This window comes from Tamandua tetradactyla, chromosome 9 (assembly GCF_023851605.1).
Source record: "Tamandua tetradactyla isolate mTamTet1 chromosome 9, mTamTet1.pri, whole genome shotgun sequence".
Lineage (NCBI taxonomy): Eukaryota > Metazoa > Chordata > Mammalia > Pilosa > Myrmecophagidae > Tamandua > Tamandua tetradactyla.
The window spans coordinates 62,154,739-62,176,040 of NC_135335.1; the positions used below are offsets into that span (position 1 = coordinate 62,154,739).

Genomic DNA, 21,302 nt, shown 5'->3' on the forward strand with positions numbered 1-21,302 from the left:
CATCAATTTATCACCAAGTTGTTATTTGGTTTCCTTGAGTGCTGGTGATAAATCACGGTTCCAGCAGGGTTCTCTGTTACTGTCAAGTTAGACATTGAGCAGCTTTAGTAGCTAGATAGTCCTGGAAAGTGTGAGCCCATGCTGCTGGACCCATACCTGGCTTCCATCTCTGTCACATGGCTTCTTCATCCATGCTCCCATGGTGACAACAATGAAGTAACTGGTGACAGAAACTAGCTGACATAAACTAGGTCATTCTGTCTGATTATTAGGGCCTTTTCCAGGGGATAGTTTGTAATAGGCATTAACCTACAATGCAAAGATCTTCACATTTTGTGTCCACTCATACAGGCTTCTTTACATGTACTTCCCTAGAATTCTTATCTCCAATCTCTCTATCTTTCCCCTTTCTGTCTCTGTCCAACCAGTGAAGCCATTTGCCACCACCTATAAATCCACATTTATTCTTACCTTTTCTCTTTCTACACTATATTGATGACCAGTGTGCCTGAATTTCTGCCCATGGGGAAGATTTCTCTCACAGATGTCTTTCAGGGTCACCAGTTAATAGCATCATATAGTACAGCAGAAGTTCATTTGTGTTTGCCTGAAATATAAAGTCAACCATCCATGCACCAAGCTCGACCTGTTTTCCCTTCTCCTTAAGCAGGACATAAGGAATCTTCCTCCCCACGTATCCAGGGGAGTCAGCTACAGGAGAGGCATATGCTACAGTGTTAGACAATTTGGGGTCACAAATTCATGTAGCTTTTGTGTCCCCTGTCTCTGTTCATGTCTCATCCGAGAGAAACCACTTCCGTCTAGCAATGTATTCCTGTTGGACCCACTTGACTTTAAGAGATGGTACATCTGAAGATCCAAGCTCATTTTGTATGGTTTTGTTGTATTATTGTCAGGTGCTATGGTTTCTCAGGACCTACTAGCACCCAAGAGCTGTTTTTCAAATGGTATTTAGTTCTCTGCTGCAAAAGACATAGCTTTGCTCTAAAACCCTTTGGGATGTATGTGGGCATTTATTTTAGGGGGCTCGCTATAAACCCCATGTCTTTTCGCACCACAGATATCCCAAATAATATAGGGTGTTCTGCATCATGTGGCCCTTAAGACACAACTACTCATACTAAAGTTTGGACTCATTCCTGCTTTTGATCCCCTCAAAGCTGGTAAACTTTTATATCATTCAGCAAATGGGTTAAAGCAGTATCACAGGTGTGAAATGCACCTTTGCTAGAGTCCAAAATGATTTGTTCTTCTTTCTTGGTGGTGGAAGTTATAAGATGCATCCAGTGCAACACCCTTTTCCCATATCTTATTGTGTTTTCTCTCTCTTTTTAACATTCATAGTTATTTTTACTAGTCATAATTTTTAAATGGTAAAAGCAAAGGGCCCAATTTTTAGATATGCTGAGTTACCAAAAAAAAGGGAAAATTTAATTTTATATATCTCTATATGTTACATATCAATATCTTCTTTATTTATCAACTGATAAAATTGATGGATCCACTTCTATAAGACTATAATTTATGTCTATCTATCTATCTATCTTTAATCTATTCTGTATGCCACTTATCTACCTCATGACTTTCGTAGGACTGTAGGAGAGGCTAGAAGTGTTTGAAGCAACAAGAGGCATAATGCAAGTTTTTCAATGCATAATGTTAATAATCTTACATGGAGGAAATGATGATTCTGAATCAAAGGAGTCAATATATTGCAGATAATTATGTAGGACTTCTAGAAACTCATTTTGTTATTTAGAAAAGAGGCTTGTTGCTAAAATATGTAAGATATATATGCTGTGATTCTGATAATGGCCCTTCCCGGTTAACCCTCTATGTTTCTCCACCTTATTCTCTGAAGATTCACTACCTTAAGATTGTTGGTTCCCTTTGCCCACTTATTGACTTTGGCCAATGAGGAGCCTAGGAAGGCAACTGGAAGAGAGAGATGGACTTGGATTATTTATTCTCACATCTCCTTCACCACAAAATGCTCTGAAAGGGCTCTTATCTTCCAGGTTGCAGAAACCATCCCCATGACCTCTTCAAGCCTGAGGTAGCAGTAGCTCCAGTAATTCTGACATTAAACTTATGATACCTTGTGGTTTTTTCAATACTTCACCCAAACCTTTGCAGATGCCCATTTATTAAGCCCTTTCAGAAGTACCCTTATCTGAGCATTCCCTCAGATTTTTCCCACAGAAACACTTAGTGGCATACTAAAAAATGGGGTGGGGCAGAGTTTAGTGAAACTGAAACAATGGAAAACAAGAGGTAATTTTAAGTCACAAAGAAAATGGATAAAAGAGTTTCAGGTAAAACTATTTTGTTTATACTGAAGCAAGAACCTGAGCAGGTGATAAATCCTAGGAGATATAATTAACTGATAATATGTAATCACTTGTAACAAATGTTTTAAATTTTGAAGCTCCAGGAATGCTAAATTAAAGTTAAATGTAATCTGATTTCACTGATGTTGTTAAACTAGCTAATTGTGTATATTCATACAAGAGGAGTAATCCAATTAATTTTCAAGTATAAATCTACACCTTCCTTTACCCCAATTCAAGAAGGCAAATATTTTAGCTATTGTTCCCATTGCAATCGCCATCCATCTCATGCTATATCAATTATGTATCGGTACAATAATGTTGCCTAATGATAACATGAAGCATCAGTGGCTTAAACAGTAATGGCTTTTAATGGCTCACATGTATGGAGCAACTCAACCTCTAGCAGGCTAGCCATGGCAGGCTCTCCTGGCAATGGAAAGAGTTCAAGAGCAGCAGAGGAAATTCAAGAGGCCTCTTGAGACCTTGACTTGGAACCTTAAAATTCCCTTCACCGTATCCTGCTCTACTAATTTATAGGGCCAGCCCAGTTTCAAGACATGGGGAAAATTTCCCCAACCTTTTGGTGGGAGAAAAAGCAAACATACATGGCAAAGGAAGTGGACACAGAGAAAGGAAAATATCAAGGACCTCAATGCCCTCAGTTTACATCCACGCCTCCTTTCAAACCTAATTCCCCCCAGAAGGAAACTGTTTGCATCTCTTTTCCACAATCCTAGACTCATACCATCTACATAATCATTCCCATTTTAGATTTTTGCAAATGTATGCCTTCTGGTGACAAGGAACAGAGAATAAAACGAAGAAAAACAAGATATAGGAGTTTATATTAAAGGGACTTAGGAAAAAGTGACCAGTGGACCTCAGGGAGAACAGGGCCTAAATAGTAGGGACTAGAGGTAGACTTGGGGACTTAGACTTTGTGCTCAGGTTGCTGTATGCCCCATTGGTTCTACATCTCTGTTTCCTGTTCCGAGTCCTGATTGCCCTACTCCTCTTTTCAGACCAAAATACACCAAATAGTCACTTTCCCTAAATCCAAGCTCCATCCTGCTACCCTACTTACTAGCTATGACTGAGCAGAGAACAGCTTGAAAGGGCTTTCCTAGACAGAGTGGAAATAACAAGACATTGTAAGTTTGATAGGAGTCAGGGCTAGGGGGATTCATGATCTACCTCCAGTTATAAGAACGATAATTAGTATTGTTGCCTTAAAAACAGCTTTTCTCTTTTGATGACCCCAAAACTACTGCATGAAATGAGCCATACAAAGAAGAAATATAAATTCCTGATGCATCTTTACACAACAAAGAAATGGCCTCCCACCACTAAATGGATACTTATTATAGCAAAAGCAATAGTAATGTATAATGCCATTTACATTTCCTTGGTGATTTACAATATTCACAATGCAGCTGCTTATTTACTTTATTTGGCTTCCCTCTTTGTAGATTCAGCTCTTTCCTTCTAAACCCAGGCACGTTTCTGCACTCCTTGAGTCCAATTTCCAGCCAAGGGCCACATCCCAATCAGGGCATCTCTACACTAAAGTATTTCGGTGGACTCAGAGAAATGTTGACTACCTCAGAGATAAGCCCTGGGGCAGATTGAGGGAGGATCAAGGCTGAAGGAGAGATTGCTACTTTTTTTTCTATCCAATTCAAATTCACAAGCATTATTGTTCATAAAAATGAGTGGGATACTTGTTAAAAATGTATTAATTTCACTCCCTCCTCCAGAATCTGCAATTTCGTAAGCTTAATCTCAGTTGATGCTGATGTCCCTGGTACCTCTTTTTTATCCTTTTTGATTCATTAACAGTATCTATGCACCAGGAATGAAGGTGATGTTTTCCCAAGACTATGTCATACCTGTAGGTCTTAAGAAACACACAAAAACATCTGGGGGGTGGGTAGAAATCGTATCTATTTCTCCTTGTTTTTCAAACACACTTTTTTTATATCTTATTTACAAATGACACAAGATAATCTAATAAAATACAAATAATTATATGTGAATTTCGCTGTACATTTGAGTACATTTTTCTTTTTTCAGTCATCATATACATTCAGAAACACTGGGGAAAAATTTACCTGCTGTCAGATTTAATGGGAATGCTTACCTCAAGATGTTCTTCAGATAGTTCACCATGTTGAACCCAATCCTGTGATTGTGGAAAGCAGTGGGGGCTATGAACATGACTACCCTTTGCGTTCCAGAAAGCAGGTACTGCACAGAACCATTCCCCCCATATAACTTAAACAAGACTGACAGATGCCCTCTTGCTTAACTGTGACAAGTCCTCCAAATTACCAGTCATGACCTCATAAAAACCTAACTGAACTGTTTGTCTGCACTGATCAATCTTAATAAAATGCTTAGCAAAACTTTGGTTAGGCTTCTCTTCTTCCCCCAGACCCCTGACCTTTAAGAGCAGCTCCCAGAAAATAGACTGCCTCAGTAAACAATATTCTTACATCTCCTTTCCAATCATACCAACCTGCATTCCACTTTCCCACAGTTGGTTCTTCCCATTGCATAAAAGAAAAAACTTCTTTGCCTAACCTTTGAAATATCTTCAGTCTTATGATAAAAGAATACTCCCTATTGCAATAGTTCTTTGTACCACTTGCAAAAATCCTTTGGAATAAAGTCTCTCCCTGCTGAGTTCGGATTTTTGGTTGTTCTGTTTTTGTTTTTGTTTTTGACAAAAGAAAGGAAAGGAACTGAACATCCATTGGTATCTGTAGGAGATACTTTCACAAAATCATGTCATTTGCTGCCCAAATGTAGCAGTCAGAGGACAGGATCTAGGTCAACAATGTAGGTTATGATCCTGTCTTAGCCATTTTCTAACTGTTCGAATGTGGGCAAGTTACTTGATTTTGCAGTCTCATTCTTCTTATCTGTAAATGAGAATAATAACACTACCAAACTCAGAGAGTAGTTATATGAACGAAGAGAATTCTGACTAGCAAAATCTTCAGAATAAACACATACAAAGCGCAAAATGAACATAACTCTACATTATTTTATGATTACAAACTCTACTCACCGTTAGTCACATGTTTATTTTAAAGATTCTTAAAATTAAACTGATCGGTTATTTGGCTCAATTCAGGGTGGTTCAAAAAGCAATTATTATTACATGTGAATTAGGTTCAGACTGTACTAAAAAAAAAGGCAACACTTTTTATTGTTATTACTCTTTTTTGACCCGTTCCTTACCTCAGAGGAAGGTGTGATATTGCCAACAATCTGCCCTTTCCACTTCCCACGTCCTACTAAATAGATTCCTCAGAGATCAACACTTAAATCCTCAAAATAAAGTGAACAATTTAGAAATCTATCATTGAATTCTGCTCCTCTCTATTAAAAAGAGAAATATTAAAGATAGTCTCTCTCCTTCTGCTGAAAAGATCTTTAAGATTAACTTCTCTTTGGCTTGATTTCAAGTTTTTCACCATGAAATATCTCTAGGGGAAAAAGCTCTTTTGCATCTTAACTAAGGGGCCTCCTTAACCTTCTGTCTCTGGCATTTGAAGAACTCTGACTGCGGTGCTAATAAAGGGCAAGCAATAGGGGACGTGAAGGGCAGTCCTGCCTTTGTCTCTTATTTGTTGCCACCTTTCAGGAAGAGAAGAGGGAAGAGGGCTCTCTGATTAATTTTGTACCTTCCCGTTTCAAAGTCCCATGACATATTGGAGTGTTTGCCTTTTATGATTTCAGCTTTGCTCTTGCATTTTCTTTACACACTCCTGCAATGGAAGGCTAACCTTTATGCTTTTATAGACTGATACTGCTTGGAGTCAACGTGAGTTTGCAATCAAAGGCTAGGATGGCATTTGAAAGCAACAGCACACCAGTGGGGCTCACAGTAGGAGTTCTCTGAAGCTCTCAAGTGTATCTTTTGAAACAAAAGTTCTTTGCATATCATTTGTTACTAAAATGTTAATGTTGCTAGTTCTCAAATTTTATTCTAATTCTCTTTAGGTTTTATGTACCCTATTGTTCACAGTGTTTACAGACCTGACATGCAGATTGTTGGACAAAGTACTGCATCTTTATTCTGAATTTATAGCCACTTGAATCTCCTTCAGGACCATTTTCTGGTTGATGTGCTTTATGCAGCCTAAAGATGATTACTCATAATGCCTTTTCCTGCTTAAATATATTGGCAGTGAGATTAGATGTTAAAATTTGTTCTTTTCCTGTGGAGATGACTCTGCTAACTCATAACCTTTAGAGGATTTACATATATAAGACAGTTTGGGTTTGTTTGATTTTTATTCACCTGTCTTATCTCTCCTCTCTGACCTCCTTCCCCTTGCCATTAGAGGCATATGTTAGTATGAAGCCTCAGCATTCAACACTTCTTTCATTAGCTTCATGTTCTACAAATTCTAACTACTAGCAAATCTTTCTTTTCCTGGCCTTTTTTGTTGTTGGAGGGTAGGCAGGGTTGGAGGACTTGTCAAAGTAGAAAATTGCATTAAATAATATGAAAAAGGCAAACATGACTTTATGCAAAGCTATATTCAATAGAGAAAAGAGATCAGAAGCCTACTGTTATAGTGAGGGTGACCAGAAGACCATCACAATAGAGGAAAGAGATGAGTCTCAGTTCCAGGAGAGTTTTGAAGGAATGGGATGAACTAGTGAAAGAGGACTGAAAGGGAAGCTCAGAGTGATTGCCCGAGTTTATTGTCGAAGCAACTGGAACATGTTCTATCCGGATTCTGTAAGGGCCAAGGTGATGGAGGCCAGGAGCCTAGAATCAAGGAAAAGCCTAGCAAATGATTAGTCAAGCTAAGGGGAACTTAAGGCTCTCTTGGCCAGTAAGACAAAGGATGAGGGATTTATAATCAATGCTGGTTGCCAGGATCACAGGTTTCAGGTAAAATTCAACATTGTCAGAGTATAGGGAAAAGATTGAAAACTGGTTATACGAGGGTGGGATTTTCTTTCTCTTTCATTCCTCAGGTGGAAAGAGATTTTGAAGAGACAGACAAAAAAATCAAAACCAAGTTTTTGATGGCTTAGTAGCTCTCATATTTATGCTACGGGTGTGAACATCATCATCATTCCTACGCTCTACCCTGAAAAATGGGAATGGCTGTAAGTCTTTAAGGATTAAAGCACCCCTCATCCTTGCTTCCCCCAAAGGACCGTGGGAGAGGAGAGAATTTCAAGGATCCTACATGCTTCCTCATCCAGAATGCAGCTCGGAGCTGAGAATGATGCAACAAGGGATAAAAATATCCAGTAAGCACAAGATGGGGGAATAGAACACAAACAAGGAAATCAGAAAGTGGCTCTGATGGAAACAAGGAAAGAAATATCTTGTGCCACTCTCTGAATTATTTGTGCATACAGGATGAACAAATAATGATAGTTTTATTATGATGGATTGTATTCACATGCCCACACTCTACTACAGTGTAGCGAATTAAAATAAAGTAGATGCTTTGCACCGTCATAACACCCTGTCATCTTAGATCCTGTCATTAGCTCTCTCAGGAACCACCCTGACACCTACTTTTAAAGATAATCAGCTCTTCTCCCTCTTTTCCTTCGATTCATGCCCCTCAGAAAGTCAAATACAAGCTCCCCAATCTTCACTCTTGCTTCGCCAACCACTACAGCCCTACCCAAGCAATTTTATACGGGCACAGTCCCCAGGTCCACTCTAATCTTTGCTCCCCACCTGCTTGATTAAACCTACATTCCTGCTGTATTTCCCCAGGTGACCTCATGAGGTGTGCCGTCTCTCTCTCTTCTAAGACCTGTGAGTACTACTAAGTTTTTCTTTCATATATCTCTGGTGCCATTCATCCTTGCCACTCCTGACTATCCATATAAAGAGCCTTACAACTCACATGGACCTAAAACAGGGTGATGTTTGGAAGCTAATGGGCATAGTGTAATGGGACAGGCACTAATTTCTGGGTTAGAAGACTGGGAATTTTTTTTTTCTAGCCTTCCACTTACAAATCCTGAGAGTTTAAGTATCCAACATATACAATGAGGATTATAAGCTCTTCTCTACATTCTGGAAAAAAAAAACCTATTCTAAATGCTTTAAAATGTCTAACAGGCTTCTACAAATGTAAAGTAATGTCACTAGTCAATTAATCCTTGCCTTCGATGGAATGACTCTTGCCAGAAATAGCCATCTGATTGCCATCATCAAATTATCTTTAATTAATCTCAGTATTTTTCAATCTGGAAATCACAAAGTATTACTTCTAACTACTAAGGAGATTGAGCACTAGAGAGTAAATTTCGCCTTTGTAACCATGTTACTTCAGGACCCCTGGGAATAGATCCACCATTTCAGAGGCCAACAGTGTCAAGACTTTGGTGAAAAGCGACCTCTCTGTAGAATGCTCCCCTTATCTAACCTGGAGTTGGAAAAAATAATTACTACACATTCTTTTGAAAAGCAGAAAACTAAAACCTGTCAGATCCCTGCTTCAAGCTGACCTACATTTGATTCTCAGCTTTAATTAGATATGATCCTATCTGACCAGAAAACTTGAACCTGGGACAAAGAAAATGTGCTTGGCCTGCAGCAGACTCATGTTTGAAACTTCACCCATGGAGCACACATAAGACTAATCTTAAGGAAAGAAACAAAATAAAGGTATTTAGCAACTTATTTCATTTTACCATTATGGGGTGTGGGTACTTAGAAAATGTGATTTAAACAGGATTATAAGTGAAAGACAAACTTGATTTCTATTGTTACTTAACAGCCACTGTCTTTCTTTCCTCACTCATATACAAAGGACAGCTTTACATCAACTCATATGCATTATGAAATTTAATGTAATGAAATGAGGTATGTACAATTGTATCCTAATAATTAAAAATCTGCCTTTTTCAAAAAGATTGCAATGATATTTTCTGTGAAAACCATCCAACATAACATGAAAATAAATACTCAAAGAAATTATTGCAACTTGTAGGATCACTTTTATAAAGGTTTTAGTTTACTCTGTGCACTGCTTTAAAGACAAAAATTTAAAACTATAACTTAGACTTTTCCTTCAAATACATGTTCTTAAATTTTTAAAGAAAAAATTTTTATGTACAGTGATGAATTATTCCATTGTTTATGATTTGTGCTGTCATTTTTTTTGACATGATTTTAAGACCACATTAACAATCAACCACTAAGGATTACATTATTTTTGCACTTTTGAATATAAATACCAAATGCATCCATTTCTTTCAACTTCTGTTTTAACGTGTTGCTTTGTCTATGCAAAATATATTTTAACTTTCTTATACATTCAAATAGGAGGAATGTGCCTGCCTTCCATGTAGGAGACCCAGGTTCAATTGCATTGATCATGCACTCAAAAAAAAAAAAAATAGGAGGAATGCCTCTAACATTCATTCATACAGTTCTGCAATTAAAATTAAATTTGCCCATGGGAAAGAATATCTGTAAGCTATTTATTTATTTATTTTGAGCATATCCTTGTAAAGTTTCTCAAATCCTCTTTGAAAAAGAAGTGGAACAGAAATAATCAATTGTCAAAAGAAGCATTAAAATAGTAAATATTCTGGAGAAAGAATACATCAGAAAAATGTTCTTTTGAAATAAACGTTGGACCTTATTTATCAGAACAAACCAGGTACTCTGCTATAATAAATAATCTCAAAATTTCAGTGGTTTAAACACAATACAAAGGTTCCTGTCTTCCTAATGCAATATGGCAGTTGCAGGTTAGCTGGGGACTCTGTGCATCTTAGTCCTTTGGGTGCAGCTGAAGAAACAGCCGCCATCTCAAACACTGCTGACCATTCCACAGTGCAGAGGGAAGAGGTTGCGCTGGGGTTATGGACCTTGGTTCCATAACAAAATGCTTCAGTCCTAAGTGATACACAGCATTTCCAATTTCAACCTATTGATCAGAAATGGATCTAGAGTTCTACCCATTACAGGACACCGGGGAATATAACCAACCTTGTGCTCAAAAACTCCAGGAGAAAAAGAAAAACTTGGTACATAACCCTAAAAACCAGCACAATTCATGTTTCTGTTCAGCAACTCTTTGTTTCACTCTTCATTTCACAAATAAAACACACTGTCTTTGTTTGTCAGGTCTGCTATAACACCACATACTGGTTGGCTTAAACAACAGGAACATATCACAGTTTGGGGGCTAGAAGCGCAGACAAAATCAAAGAATGGGCAGGTCTTGTTTTCTTCTTTTATTCCAAATTTTCTAAGTAATTAGTGAGGGTTTTGTTTGTTTGTTTGTTTGTTTCCAGACTGTATTCTGATTGTTTGACTCTATTCTACAGCTTTAAAAAAGCTCCTCTTGGTCAAGAAAAGGATGTCTGCAGCAAGTGTTCCTATTTAGAAATTGGGAAGAATGTGAGATATTAAGCAGTCAAATGTCTGGAGCTGGTAAGAAATGTCTTAGGGATGGGAGGTGTTCTTGGTTATGGACTGGTTTGCCATAACCCAAAGTAGGGGATCCCTAGTCCATTCTTTTCTGTGTCCATTTGTCCTCCACCTCAGGAATGTCCTTCATTCTCTAACATGTTTTCAGACCAATTCTGAATATGCATTCTGTGGTAGCCTGAGTCCTCTGAGAAGCAGTTTATTCTTACATGGAATAAACATGCAAGACATTTATTAGGAGAAATGCCTGTGATAGAAAATGGGGGAGGAGCTAGGGGAGGCTGGGTACCCTTCAGATGATGATACAGGTATGACTTCAAGGGAGTGAAAGAGAGCGAAGGAAGGACTGAAAGCTGTAAGGGAACTGAAGCATCTTAAACTGCAAAAAAAATTCTAAGAGAGTTTTGGCAAGACCAACAAGTAACTTCTGGAGCCAAAGTTGCCCATCAAGGGAGTCCTATATTGCAGGACTTGCTGTTCTCCATCATTGGTGGGCAGCAGCTAGTAGGAAGCACAATCTCAGCACAAATGTAATGGCTTCAGACTGCAAAACTGGAGCCCTTGATGTTGATGCTTTCTGAAGTCACTGATCTAAGTAACATGTTCTTGTGACCATCGCTCTGTTTTGGAAATGAGCAGCTTTCTTAGATTGGTTTCTTCCTATAAAAATGAGGGTATTCAAAGGTTTAGAAGAATAAAACCAGCCTTTGGTTTTCTTTGCCAACACAGCTCTCTCAAAACCTAAAAGCTTTGTCAACTCATTTTGGCCAGAAGTATGTTCTAATAGCCATAGCCATAGTTCTTTCCAAGACCTATGACTCTACCTCTATGGACATAATTCTTGGTAATCGGAGTCTATCTGGTTTCTATAACAGCCACACTCCGGTCTCTTTCCCTTTTGTCATTTTGTCCAACTCACAGGATTAATGAGGCCCTACCCAAACCATTCAAAGTTGAGCAATGGATTTTAAAGCCATATCTTTTATTTGATAATTGTCTCTAGGCAGAATCCAATCTGTTAGGGTTGAAAAGCAGTTACTTCTCCCAAACCTCAAAGTACCTGAATTTTGCATTCTTTATTTTCTTGATTCCTGCTCACAAACCAACCTATTATTTTCTCTTTCTAATAGTACCTTCTTAAATGCTGCCAACATTAGCAAACACAAATTAATGACATTGTTTTAAAAACCCTTCCATTAATGCTATATATTCATTAGATAAATTAGGTGCTTTTCAAGTTTATTCAAGCAACATTTTCACCAAATAGTTTGTATAACAAGGATCACTTTTTTTTTCCTAGATGAATATCTACTGACAATTAAATACTTGCTCTGGAAGGGTACAGTCTTTAGTTAGAACTGTTTATGTGGTCCCAACAAACCAACAGGGAGACCAAAGTTCATTCCTAGCATGTGCCTGGCAATGGGAATAATTTAGCAGACAGCAAAAGGGCTTCCATAAGGATTTTTTGAAAATACAGAAACAACAGTACCAGGTGCACTCATTTCCTTTATTCTCTATTTAAATCAAAGAAGGAAAAGTTTGCTCACCTTATCCACTCAATTTTCTTTTGCTATTAATAGAAATGAAGCTACTTAACTGAGGATGATTAAGCCAGATTTCCAGGATGCAATAAGATTAGTACTAGTGATTGGAGGATGTATGGCCAAGGACAGCATGTAGTCTAAAGAGAGTTGGAAGTGTCAGAAAATGAAGAAAAGGAGGAAAGAGCATTTTCTTCAATGTCTCCCCTGTTATATTTCGGAGAATCTAAATTTCTCTATTCACAAGGAAGGAAAATCATATGGAACACTTTAAATATAGGTTAAATATATGAACATGAAACAACTATTCATCAAACCACACAGTTTATACATCTATAAATGTTGGCAGAAATGTTTTCTCCCCTTTTCTACATCCCCCCCCCCTTACACCACAGAGAAAGAAATATATGCTAATATTTCCACCCTCCTGCAGATTTGTTGAGAGGGCAATTTCTCTCCCTCTTTCCATGCCTTATTTGCATATACAGAAAAAAGGAGTCACTAATCTGATTGGTGGGATTCAGGAGCACTGAAAGGCATTAGGATATTGTGGAGGTGAGCAAACATCAATTTAATTGACACCATTCCTGTTTCAACCTGTGATCTGACCTAATTATTAGTATATTTCACTTATGAAAGTGTTCCAGAATTGACAGTAAGTTATATAACTGCTCTAGTTGGATGTCCCAATGATATATGGCATGTTTCTTGCCCCCTGCTTCCTCCAGAATCTGCCTATATTCTAGGCTGCAAAACTGGAGTTTGCACTCTCCATGGAGGAAGTCCTTTTGAATGAACCCTTATTGCCTTGGGTAATCTGTCATTCTACAACTTTTCCAACTGATGATGGATCACCATCATAAAGTCCTTATTTTGAACTGACCTAATTCAATATGGTCCTTCAGTGACTGGTAGGTTCATTTCATAGATATCATCTTCAACAATTAGAATTTAATGAATGCTTTAAAAGACTTCTCTTCTCCTACCTATCAGGTAATATGCTGCAAAGAAAATGTTTTAGACAAAATGAACTTTCTTTTCAGCAAAAAGAGGCACAAAAGCAGTATTACAACCCACCCTTGAAATATTGCAAGAAGCTTCACATTTATTTCAGGCACTCCAAAAAGCCCCTTGAATGAAAGAGTTACTCCAAGGTGGCTGCAACAATATTTTGATGGCAGAATCATCCAAGCTTCTACTAGAGTCAGGTGAAAGAGCTTTTATGAAGCAAGGAGCTCAAAATTAGAGTTCTACTCAATAGTCCTTGACAGAGTCTTCCAGTTTGCTCATAAAAGGAGGTATTGTTCATACCCTCTCTCTAGCCAGGCTCATAATGAGTACCACTCAATTCTCCAGTTAGGATGCATTTTCAACAATCTTTACTGCTAGAGTTCAATAATATTCTTGATTTTCAATCCCTAATACTAAGGTGTCGGTCTAGATTGCTAAGTGCTGGAGTGCGGTATACCAGAAATGGAATGGCTTTTATAAAGGAGAATTTAATAGGTTGCAAGTTTACAGTTCAAAGGCCATGAAAATGTCCAATATAAGGCATCAGGGAAAGATACCTTGGTTCAAGAAGGTTGAGGACATTCAGAGTTTCTCTCTCAACTGGAAAGGCACATGGCAAATATGGTGATGTCTACCAGCTTTCTCTCCAGGTTTCTTATTTCATGAAGCGCCCCCCAGGGGTGTTTTCCTTCTTCATCTCCAAATGTATCTGGCTGCATGGGCTCTGGTGGTTCTCATGACTGTCTCATGACTCTCTTGAGACTCTGTGTTCTCCTCAAAATGGTTCCTTCTTTTAAAGGATTCTAGTAAACTCATCAAGACCCACCTGGAATGGGTGGAATTACATCTCTCTCTAATACCCAAAATTGGGCCTATCACATCTCTGTTAAGATAATCATCTAATTAAGCTTCCAATCTATAGTGCTGAATAGTGATTAAAAGAAAAGCTGCCTTCAGTGGACGAATCAGGATGAAAACAGGTCTTTTCAAGCGTACATAATCCTTTCAAATCGACACAGTGTGGATTCCAGATTAAGATTATTTAAATGATAGCTAAAGTGCTGGTTAAACTTTCTTAGATACAAATCACACTGTTTAGAATAAACTGTGAAAATAATTTATCAAATAGAAATTTAACAGCCATGTAGGTCATCAAATCCAAGTTATCATTAAATCCGTACAAAGTTGCTCACAGACTAGAATATAAGGCATTGACAGTAGAAAGAGATATAAAATCTTATTGTGTTAATGAAGCAAGAGAAAGATAAGTTAATTGCATAAAGTAAGAATACAGAAATGCAAATAATATAGAAAAGGAATTGCAAGTTGAAACTTTGTTTCTTTTTCTTATTTGATCTAAGCAGAATTATAAAACAATTTCATTTTAACAATTCAAAATATATTTTTGAGCATCTATTATTCAAGGCACTGGAAATACAGCAATAAAGGAAATATACAAAGTCTTTGCCCTTGGGGATCTTGTATCCTATTAAAGAAAAGCAAATGAAAAACAAAAACAAGTCACACGGTATACTAATATATTATAACATGGTCTGATACAACAAAGTGATAAGTGCTATAAAGAAATATCAATCCGTGAAATAAAAGAAATGAACAGGAATTCTGTTTTGGAAAAAGTAATATTTCCAAGATTCTGTAGATGACAAATTGTCAGTGTTTTGGCTCATGGAAATGCCTCTATCGTGTTCTTCCACTGAGTTCTAGATTAGCTGGTACAAATGTCTAGTACCCTTTGAGTACTTTCAAGATAATATGCTTTTGTCTTCTAAAATATATTTTTGTTGATGGAAATTTTTTGTCAATCTAATTAGAAAATAAGCTTTTTCTATGTTAAAATGTAAAATTCTCTCTTCAGCTTGAAATTCTGTAGTTTTAATATAATATGCCTGTGCTGGTTTGAAAGGATGTATGCCCCCTAGAAAAGCCATGTTTCAATCAAAATCCCATTTCATAAAGGTGGAATAATCCCTATTCAATACTGTATGTTTGAAACTGTAATCAGATCATCTCCCTGGATGATGTGATTTGGTCAAGAGTGGTTGTTAAACTGGATTAGGTGATGACATGTCTCCACCCATTTGGGTGGATCTTGATTGGTTTATTGGAGTCCTATAAAAGAGGAAACATTTTGGAGAATGGGAGATTCAGAGAGAGCAGAGAATGCTGCATCACCACAAAGCAGAGAGTCTACCAGCCAGCGACCTTTGGAGATGAAGAAGGAAAACACCTCCTTGGGAGCTTCATGAAACAGGAAGCCAGGAGAGAAAGCTAGCAGATTGCTGTGTTCACCATGTGCCCTTCCAGCCAAGAGAGAAGCCCTGACTGTGTTCGCAATGGGCCTTCTCGCTTGAGAGAGAAACCCTGAACTTCATCGGCCTTCTTGAACCAAGGTATCTTTCCCTGGATGGATGCCTTAGATTGGACATTTCTATAGACTTGTTTTAATCGGGACATTTTCTCTGCCTTAGAACTGTAAACTAGCAATTCATTAAATTCCCCCTTTTAAAAGCCATTCCGTTTCTGGTAAATTGCATTCTGGCAGCTAGCAAACTAGAACAATGCCCAAGAGAGGGTTTTCTTTTAATTCTTTGATATTTAAAGTGCATTTTCATTCTAACTTCTCATTTTTTTAATTCTGAACAATTCTCCAGTTAGTAACTCTTTAAATAAATATTGCATCAATTTTTTTAACTTTTTCTATTAATTAAAAACATTAACAAACAAAACATTAAGATATCATTCCATTCTACATATAAATCAGTAATTCTTTATATTGTATCAATTTTATCTCTTTATTCTTTGGTAAGCAATTATAGGAATATTGAAACTCCTTAGTTTCCCGGTTTTCTCTATTCCTTAATGGAATGTTACATATTTATAGTCTTTTTTTTCTCACTGGATTCTGGGTTAAGTCTTATATATAGTATTAGCATTTAATTTTTCTATATTTGATTTTATCCAGTTTGGAGTTCCTCTATCTATTAGATTTTATTTAAATGAATACATTTTCCTTATTGGTTGTTTTCATATTCACCTATTATCTTATTTCTCTCTTCTCTATTTTTTGGCTTATAGGTTCCTGCAATTATTTTTATGGCTGTAAGACTCGTGTGGAGTCAGAGGTATCTCATTCTGTGTTTCTTTCTATTTCTCTGTCTCTCCTTGTCTCCACTCCTCATGGCTCCAGTTTAGAACCAGACATTTTTAGATGACTTAGGGCTCTTGTACTCTGGTGATACTGGGCATGTGGCATCAATCCACTAAACCAGAAAACATCTTTTCTTGAACATAAAGCTGTTTTGTTATTCTTTTCTCCTTGTACACAATAGACCATAAAATACAGCTCCAGGATGTCTCTTTTCATGACTAGGAGAGCTGTGTTCCAACTAGTTTTCAAAGAGTGAGTCTAGATAGAGTCCTACTTCTTGTAGGGAATTTTTATTCTCATTTCCCAAAAAAGCAAACTTCCAGCTGCCTTGTTGCTGTTGTAATTTTAATCCCAATTTCCTCATAACATCAGCTTTGCACAATATTTTACATTTCATTTCTATTTTTTTTCCACAAAGATGTTTGTATTCATTTTATTGTTATACGTATGCTTTTTAAAATAGTCTCTCTTTATATTTTAGCCATCATTTCTGTGCGTTGAGCAGAGAGATACCTAAAGCATGAGGTTCCATTGCTGTGTTAACTTGAATGCAACAGCACATTCTCAGCAGTTTATCTGTGGTTCGGGGTATCTCAAGTTTTATTTTTCCTTTTTGCTTTTACTTATTTTCAGTTTTCTTCAATGATCATGTACTTCTTTTGTGAAAAGAAAAGAAGGGTGGATTTTAAAATCTTAACAAAAGGGAAAAGCAGTTTGTTATGTTTGATTGGTACACATTCTAGTAACTTTTCTAATAAATATTCATTGGGCTATTTCTGCCTTGAAACAGGAGAGAAAATTCTCAGCTAGATTAGGACATCAAACCAGCAGGGGGAGAAGAAGGATATTACGATAAGGAAGTCAGCTACATTTCCTTACTTCATTAAGTTGAAATATTTTCTTATAATTACCAATTGTCGCTTTTAAGCCTAGTGCAAGTTAACAATAATTTTCCAAACTCAAAGGTAATTTTAGGTACTGCTGGATGATTTGTTTGCAAATCCCCAAACAGAGCTTTGAGTTTTGAAATCTCCACATCTCTGACACCAACATATAGTTCTGCCCTAAATTGCTTATCAAAATAACAACCTGGCATATTTGCATAAAATAATCATCTGAGGAAAAATGCTGTAGCAAGAAAAATAAATGGATTTTTCTCATAAGTTTAAAGAAAAAAAAAATTTTTAAGATGCTGCTTTCCACTAGAGAGATAGAGAGGAATGAGCCAAGTCTCCTTGGTTCCCCATGGTAGAGTGTATCAGATTTCATAATCCAGTATTTTATTTCAACTCAGGTAGATTTCTGCCCTTCATTTTTAAAAACATATAACTGTTCTTATTTAAATAGCCAACTGTATACTTAAGTATTTAAACAGTTTTTGCTATTATTCCCAGTGTTTTCAAATACGTAAAATCTGCAATAGGATCACCGGGAAGTGATTTTTTAATAACATGAAACATTAATCCCAGAGACATTGGTATGGCAACCAATTAAATGATTCTATCATATCAACCATCCACTGGGATGCTGAAAATATTTTATTCACTAACTTTATACTCCTGCAGCAACAACTCCCAATGGCATCCATGTTGCCAAGTCCAGTGAACAGTCCTCAGCCTGCTGTTACTGGTCATCTCAGCAGCCCTGATATACTTGATCATTTCTCACTTGAAATGCTTTCTTTGTTAGATCTAAGGGACACCACCGGGGGTAAGATTTCAATCCACGTTGTTGGGTCACCTCTGCTGAACTGGCGCTCTCTTCCTGACATCTGACGGGTAGGGTGCTACTGGCTCAGCCTCATGCCCTTCTCTTTTAGCACTCACTCCCTCAGTCACTGAAGATAGTTCCCTGCTGTTGTGGGTGAATTGTGTACCCCCAAAAGATATGTCCAAGTCCTAACCCCCAGTATTGTGAATGAGACCTTATCTAGACATAGAATCTTTGCAGATGTATTTAGTTAAAATGAGTTCATACCAGAAAAAAATAAAGTGTCAGTGACTGAGAGATTTCAAATAGAGTCGAGAGGTTATCCTGGAGGTTATTTTCACACATTATATAGATATCCTTTTTTAGCTTATGGTGTATTAGAGTGGCTGGAGAGGAGTACCTGAAACTGTAGAGTTGTTCCAGTAGCCTTGTTTCTTGAAGATGATTGTATAATGATACAGCTTTTACAGTGTGACTGTGTGATTGTGAAAACCTTGTGTCTGATGCTCCCTTTATCTAGGGTATGGACAGATGAGTAAAAAACATGGATAAATAATAAACAAATAACAGGGGGAATGTAGGTTAAAATAAATTGGGTAGATGGAAATTCTAGTGATCAATGAGAGGGAGGGGTAAGGGATGTGATATGTATGAGTTTTTTTCTTTTTTCTTTTTTATTTCTTTTTCTGGAGTGATACAAATGTTCAAAAAAATGTTCATGGTGATGAGTACACAACTATGTGACGATATTGTGAGCTGTTGATTGTACACCATATGTGGAATGTTTGTATGTTAAGTTTTAACAATACAAATATTTTTTTAAAAGATGAGTTCATACTGAATTAATGTTGACCCTAAATCCAATATGACTGGTGTCTTTATAAGAAGAGAAGAAGAGACACAGAAACACAAGCACACCGGGAGAAAAAAAGCAACGTGACAATAGAATCAGAGATTGGAGTGATGTATCTACAAGCTGTGGAATGCCTAGGATTGTTGGGAACCACCAGATACTAGAAGAGGCAAGGAAGGATTCTTCCTAGACCCTTAAGAAGTTATCGTGGCCTGGCTAATACCTTGTTTCAGACTCTTAACCTCCATAACTGTGAGCCATCTAGTTTATGATAGTTACAAGATCTCTAGGAGACTAAAACAAATGGATAGAGGTGACATCTTTTTTAATGGACAACACTCAAATTTACATATTCAGCCTTGAAATTTCCATCAAATTCAATAAGTCCTATATCCAACTTCCTAGATGTCATCGACTTTTATTGTTTAACATGCCCCTGAAATGTAGTATGTGTTTCACTTTAAGGTAATCCTTCCCATTTTTACTCCATCTCAACAAATGGTTACTTCTGCTTTCCAGTTGCTTAAGCCAAAACATCTTCTTGTTACTCTTCACCTTTCTCATTCTTTTATTTCCCAAGTCCAGTTCATCAACCAATCATTTCAGCTCCACTTTCAAAATATATTTTAAATCTCACCTAAATCCAAATGGGAAGAGTTTGACTCTGGTTCTGCCAATTTCTTAGTTGTGCAACTCTGGATAATTGCTTATACCTTTATGGTTCAAATCCATCTTACCTAAAATGCATGCTAAAAATATCTGCCTCATAAGATTATTGTGACACTAAATGTTCTTGTTCACTCATTAGAGGAAGTATGACATTTACCAAGACACTTATTAAAATGAGTCATGAATCCCTCTCAAACATTCATCTCTTATCCAAGAATAGTTTGAGTACAGTAATAACATTCACTAGTGAAAACAGTCCTGCCATTTGTGGATTCAAAGAGTGGTATCATTTGAGGTTAGCTGATTAAAGTGATGGATGTTTTCTCTCTTCTTAATTTTGCCTCACAAATTTTAAAAAGGAAAATATTTAACTCTTACTCTGGATAAGAAGATGTCAAAACTTAAAAAGTTCTGTCACATCAAAACATTATATCATTTCTATTGTGCTTTCAAATGGGCTGAAATCTACTACAGCATATCCCCTTATTTAAGTTGCTGCAAAAGGTGATAAATGCCATCAAAACATTCCAACATACATGTGGAGCTATTCCAGACCTTATGGATGGCAGCTATTTGAATATAGAGAATGGAATAATCTCTTCTCACTTCGTATCTTTAGCTCAGAATGTCCTTACCATTCTCTCCTTATCTAAACCTTCCCAAACCAAGCCTCCCCTCCTTCTTGAAGCTTCTTTTTTTCTTTTTTTTGAAGCTTCTTGTATAACTCCTTGCCACAAGGATAACACCTGCTTCTAAAACTCATTAATACAATTTTGCTTCTTAAGTAATTTTTGCACACTGCTAATGTAGGTTAAATTTTAACATGAGAGTTCCTTGCCATCTGTATTTGTCAGGACTTTAAGGTAGCAAGTAACTGAAACTCAGCAGAAATTATTTTAAACAAAGCAGAGAAAATATTTTCTGGAAAAACAAATCACTTAGTTCACATGACCGAAGAATGGTTTATGGGAACCACGTTATAAGACTGATGCTGGGAATCACTATCACTGAGTGACTTATGTCTCTTGAGCTGACGCTGATCTCTGCTTCCACCATTTACCTTAATTCTATTTTTGGACTCTCTTCATAGGACAAGGAAAGAAGCTACCAGTAACCTCACATTCAGATTTTCTAAATTTACCAATCTACCTGAAGGAGAGAGCCTCTTGCTTTCAGTATCTGTCTATCACCATTATTGGATTCATCATTTGCCAGGTGTTTGGGGTTGACTAGGACTGGCCACTATCCTAAACCTGGTGGAGGATTCTACAAGGAATGACAGTCCCACCAGAGACACAAAAGTAAGGGATACTGGGATGGATGGATGGATAGATAGATAGATACATAAGTAGATAGATAGATAGATAGATAGATAGATAGATAGATAGATAGATAGATAGATAGATAGAAAGATAAACAGATAGATGTAGAGATAGAGATACATAGATATATAGACATATCTATAATTTATATAGATTTATACAATGATAGATACTGATATATAGTATATACAAATACATGTATGTGTATGTGTGTGTGTATGTACACACAT

At 37.0% G+C, this 21,302-nt stretch overlaps 1 long non-coding RNA gene across 7 annotated transcripts in view; it reads left to right on the top strand.

Moving 5' to 3' along the window:
* Positions 1-21,302, top strand: part of LOC143646130 (uncharacterized) — a 69,293-nt gene that overhangs the window by 13,014 nt on the left and 34,977 nt on the right. Inside the window, exons 2-8 of one of the 7 annotated variants that reach the window (XR_013157312.1) lie at positions 7,356-7,637; positions 8,119-8,160; positions 8,876-9,018; positions 10,692-10,797; positions 12,827-12,893; positions 16,446-16,492; positions 19,055-19,857. This is a non-coding gene — a long non-coding RNA (uncharacterized LOC143646130). Of the gene's footprint in view, positions 1-7,355; positions 7,638-8,118; positions 8,161-8,875; positions 9,019-10,488; positions 10,574-10,691; positions 10,798-12,826; positions 12,894-16,445; positions 16,616-19,054; positions 19,858-21,302 lie in introns of those variants that run through there. The other 6 variants (XR_013157314.1, XR_013157317.1, XR_013157313.1 and 3 more) reach the window with 6 other exon arrangements.